At 40.2% G+C, this 5,174-nt stretch overlaps 1 long non-coding RNA gene across 1 annotated transcript; it reads right to left on the bottom strand.

Moving 5' to 3' along the window:
* On the bottom strand, positions 1 to 1,268 carry LOC147573566 (uncharacterized). The gene is made up of 2 exons (XR_015245174.1): positions 847 to 1,268; positions 1 to 282 (listed from the first exon to the last, which is right to left on the bottom strand). It is a non-coding gene; the product is annotated as an uncharacterized LOC147573566 (long non-coding RNA).
* Positions 1,269 to 5,174: the final 3,906 nt, after the last annotated feature.

The raw sequence follows: 5,174 nt of genomic DNA, 5'->3' as shown, positions 1-5,174 counted from the left end.
CAAGGTACAAATTAGGAAAGTATATTTGTTATATACATACCTGACATTGATGAAATCCATACAAGTCAGCCTCTGGGGCATAGAGTAGGGTGAAAAGGGTACAGAATTGATGGGGAAGGGCAAATAGAAGCTATTCAATACAAATACCAAGTGTTGGAGAGGATGCGTGTTCCCAAGTTCAGTTGTTAATTACTTGTAGGAACTTAAATGAGTAGGCCATCTTGTAAAATATTTCGTTTTATCTTCTGTGGTTGAACATTTACATGCCCAGGAACTCCATTCCTAGGAATACACCCAAGATAAGCTCTTACACATGAACACCAGGAGACATATACAAGAATGTACATTGTTGCACTGCTCTCAACAGCCAAAACACAGAAACAACCCAGATGTCCATCAACTGGAGAAAGTGCTTTGTTCTCACAATGGAATTAATTATATAGCAGTCAAAATGAATGGCAACGTCACACAACAGTACAGAAAATCTTATGATAATGTTAGAAAAGATTCCAAAGATTACATATAATTAACCTTTTTATAAAGTAAAAAATAATTTGATAAAAATATACTTTTTAGCAAAACATATAAATGCAGTAAAACTACACAGAAGCAAAGCAAGGGACTAATGAACACAGGATTCAGGATGATATTTGCTCCATTTGGAGAGGAAGGGGTAAGGGTGAGGTTATATATAATAACATATAGGTTATTATCAAAGTTAAAGATAATATGCTGGGTGGTGGGTTCATGAGTACTATAACATTATTTAAAATAAATAACTTTGTTGATCAGTTTAGGACAAATTATGATGTTATGACAAATGGCTCCAAAAGCCTAGGGACTTACAACAACAAGGAATTATTTCTCATATCCATGTCCATTGTAAGTTGGCAGCTGTTCTGTTCCATACCACCTTTATTCCAGAACCTAGGTTGAAGAAGCAGCACTTACACAGAACATAAAAGTCTTGTGGCAGAGGGAAAAAAGAGATGGTGAAACCATTCAACAGCTCTTAAAGCTTCTGCTTTGAACTGGCTATGTCACTTTTATACATTGCCATGCCTGATATCAATGGATAGGAAATATAATCTTGATATTATTTTATAATATCAAAATCTAGTACACTAACCAGCTAAGTAACCTAATGTAGAAGTGCTGTTATTTATATCACTTATATGCACCTGAGGGGCACCTGGCTGGCTCAGTCAGTGGAGTATCCAATTCCTGATCTTGGCTTTGTGAGTTCAAGCCCCACACTGAATGCAGAGATTACTTAAAATAAAATCTTTAAAAAAAAAAAAAAGCCAAAACCCTATGTACACCTGAGGTAAAAGAATCAAACAAAACCCAGCAAAACCAAAGATAAAGTTAGGAGGCATGGATCAGGTACCTATATTTCTTTTCAATAGAATTGCATTACATAAAATTCTCAAGTCCAAATGATGTCCTAAAACTTGACTTAATGATCTCAAAAAGAAGCAGCTCTGAAAAAAAAAAAAAAAAAAAACAAGCATAATCACATACTTCCTAAGCCTATGATTAAGATATAATATCTGTAAAGTCAGAAGTTTCAGATGAAATTCTGATGCAAGAGTACTGTTAGTTGTCCTATGATTTTCAAAGGATAAATTGGAAGTCTCCATTTCTATATGGACTATACCCCAAGAATTACTAGGAAGGGTTTGCAGGGTTTTGCTAAAGTAAGAAGAATGGGTACATGCTTTATTTAATCATGTTATATCAAACTTTCCCTTTGCATTGGATGTATTGGGTCTCAAAGTTTGCCTAAAAGCAATCTAGATTTTGGTTAGCTTGTGAGAAAATTTGATTATTTTGAGGCCTGTAGACCAGGGGAAATGGGCCAGATCTCTAATCAGAAAGAATCCCATGTCTTTCCTAAAAATTGCCACTGGGCCTAGTGAAAAGTCCTTTCACGAGGAGTTAAATGAGGACTGAGTATGCTGAATCACGTTAAAATGTGGAGGGCAGAGGCCAAGATCCTTGGTGTAGAAGACTATTTCCAGTTCAGAAGTGTGAGAATGAAGAAGACAAAACAGAAGGAAGAGAGGAAATGAAGGAAGGGGCAATGCTATTTTAAGACCAAAATAAACTTTCAGGACTTATGAAGCCTTCAGCACACTTAAAATCAAATGCAATAAAAAGCGCAGCCTACATCAAAATTATTTTTATATATCTACATAAAACACTATTGAGAATTAAACTGACCAAATTGAATTTTAGAGACATTGGATTATAAATGTTAATTTTCCTATTGTAGTTCTCATATCTTAAAGCCTATACGTAGGTCTGGAATATTTGTAGGCCCTTGATTAGTCCACAGGTGTCAGGCTGTTTGCCCATCATTACTTTTTCCCTTTTCTCTACCCTGACTCATGTCTCTAAAACTTCCCCACCCATTTATTTAATGACTGAAGGGGTTTTTCTTTCTCTTTTTTATTTTTATTTATTTTTAATTTATTTTAATGTTTATTCATTTTTGAGAGAGACAGAGTGTGAGTGGGGGAGGGGCAGAGAGAGAGGAAGACACAGAACCTGAAGCAGGCTCCAGGCTCTGAGCTGTCAACGCAGAGCCCGACACGGGGCTCGAACCCACGAACTGTGAGATCATGACCTGAGCTGAAGTTGGACACTTAACTGACTGAGCCACCCAGGCGCCCCTCTCTTTCCCTTTTTAAATATTAGAGTATAATTTACATATGGTAAAATATAAAAATCTTAAGTATACATCATATGGATATAATTGTGTATTTACTATCCAGATCAAGAAATAGAATATTTCCATCCCCTCAGAAAGTTCCCAGGGATTCTTCCCAGACAATAACCATCCTCTTCTGAGATAATCATTCTTCTGACTTCCATTTCCATAGATTAGTTTTGCTTATTTCAAAACTTTATATAAGTGGAATTAGACATTGTCTTTGGTATCTGGCTTCATTTGCTTAGATACTTAACAGTTAACTGCTTAACCAACTGTGTGATCAATCCATACATGAATCTGTGAATTCATGGATAAATCCATCCATGACTCCATCCATGTGGCAGCAGTTTCTTTTTATTGCTGAGTAAGCATACCACAATTTGTTTATCCAATCACCTGTTGATGAATAATTGGGTTGTTTCAGGTTTGGGACTATTACAAATAAAGCTGCCATGAACATTTGTATACAAGTCTTTGTATAGATCTACGTTTTCATTTGTCTTGGATACATACCTAGCAGTGGATTGGGTGGATCCTATAGAATGTATATGTTTACGAAAGCTCTTAATTTTTGACACTGTTAATTCAGTGTCAGTAGTTTCATTTTTCTTAGCTTGGCAAGCCATGGAAAGTTAGCCACTGATGTATACCGATAACTTTGTATACCAACAAATACAGATTCACATCAGCTGCACTGGCAGCTGCTTGGGTCAGAGTGCCATCATCAAAGCCAAGGCAAAGCTTCAGCAGCTGTTTCTGGAGCATAACTAATGACTGTTTTAGTGTTCCCAAATAACCAGCTGCTATATCTCCTCTAACTAAATTTAACAACTGAAAGCATCATGAGCAACCATTTTATGTAATGCTCCCAATATAGTCTCTGTTAAATGAGCTTGGTAGAGAGCAATGCTATGACTGGTGCCCACTCCAAAGTTGTTTCTTACCATTGATGATCCCTCTGCATGTATTAGAGAGGCTTAAGTAACATACAAATTTGTGGTATTAGCCTCAACCATTGTGAAATTTTACTTTCTTGTTGCATGTTGGATAATAACTTTCTAAGATGTGGTGGTCTAATGTGCAAGTGTGATCTCTGCTATGTCTGGGAGTTGCTTGAAGGGACAAATATTGAGAGGGTAGAAAGTAAACCGTAAGTGTTATCTAAAATGTGGGGCACTGGAACTGATCTGATCTTTATATTTAATTTTTTTTAACATTTATTTATTTTTCAAAAGATAGAACATGAGCAGGGGAGGGGCAGAGAGAGAGGGAGTCACAGAATCTGAGGCAGGCTCCAGCCTCTGAGCTGTCAGCACTGAGCCTTACATGGGACTTGAATTCACAAACTGCAAGATCATGACCTGAGCTGAACTCCAGTGCTTAACCCACTGAGCCACACAGGCACCCTGGAACTGATCTGATCGTTAAATCAAAATGATAAAGTGAAGGTAGTTACAAATGATAGATGAGTTTGCAGCCAGTAAGGCATGTCCCACAGGATGACTAATGCCCTCATGTTAGAGGTGGAAGAGGGGCACCTCTGAATAAAAGATATTATCTTTTGCAGTTTCTTAGACACTGGTCTGATTTTTACTATATGGCCAAGCAAACAAGTGCTACAGGAGGGAGATTACAGCCAGCCTCGAAATTTTTAAAAATGATTTATTTTGAGAGCCTGAGCGGGGTGGGGGGGTGGGGTGGGGGGGTGCAGAGGATCCAAAGCAGGGTCCATGCTGACACCAGTGAGCCTGATGTGGGGCTTGAACTCACAAACTGTGAGACATGACCTGAGCCCAAGTCGGATGTTCAACCCACTGAGCCACCCAGGTGCCCCAGCCTTGAAATTTTCATTAAGGATGTAAATACGATATTATTTTCTTGGGAGTCTTTGGTCATATTAATTACAATACAGAAAGCCGCATAGCTATTTCTTCAAAGACCAGGTAAATATCCCATCACATCATTTGTTTTTTAGAGTAGTATTTCTCAAATTGTGGTTAAATACAAAGGTTTTCTTCCTTCCTCCCTTCCTCCCTTCCTCCCTTCCTCCCTTTCTCCCTTTCTCTCTTTCTCTCTTTCTTTTTAAAATCTGCAATCTGGACTGCCCTCCGGACCGCAAGGGCCGGAGGTGGGGCTCGATGCCTGGCGTCTGCTGCCTGCATTGGCCTCAGGTAACCGCAGCCCCCACCCCCGGCCCCTCGCCCCCTCTATAAGTGGCCCGCACCGGACACTGGGCCATGGGGCGCGCCCGCTGTCCCCCGCGATGGAACCGGACGATGGGTGCCACCTGGACGCGTTCGCCTACCTGGAGGGCGCGCTGGGCTTGCTGGGCTCGGCGCAGCTGATGCGCTGGGCGTACGGGCGCTGGGCGTACGGGCGCTGTGCGTCCCCGCGCCCCACGTACCAGCTGCCGCAGCGCCTGCGCCACGCGCCCAACCGCATCCTCCTGGCCACG

This window comes from Puma concolor, chromosome E2 (genome assembly GCF_028749965.1).
Source record: "Puma concolor isolate L17-30 chromosome E2, mPumCon1.1.hap2, whole genome shotgun sequence".
NCBI classification, from domain to species: Eukaryota; Metazoa; Chordata; class Mammalia; order Carnivora; family Felidae; genus Puma; species Puma concolor.
This window is presented reverse-complemented; position numbering and strand designations above follow the sequence as displayed.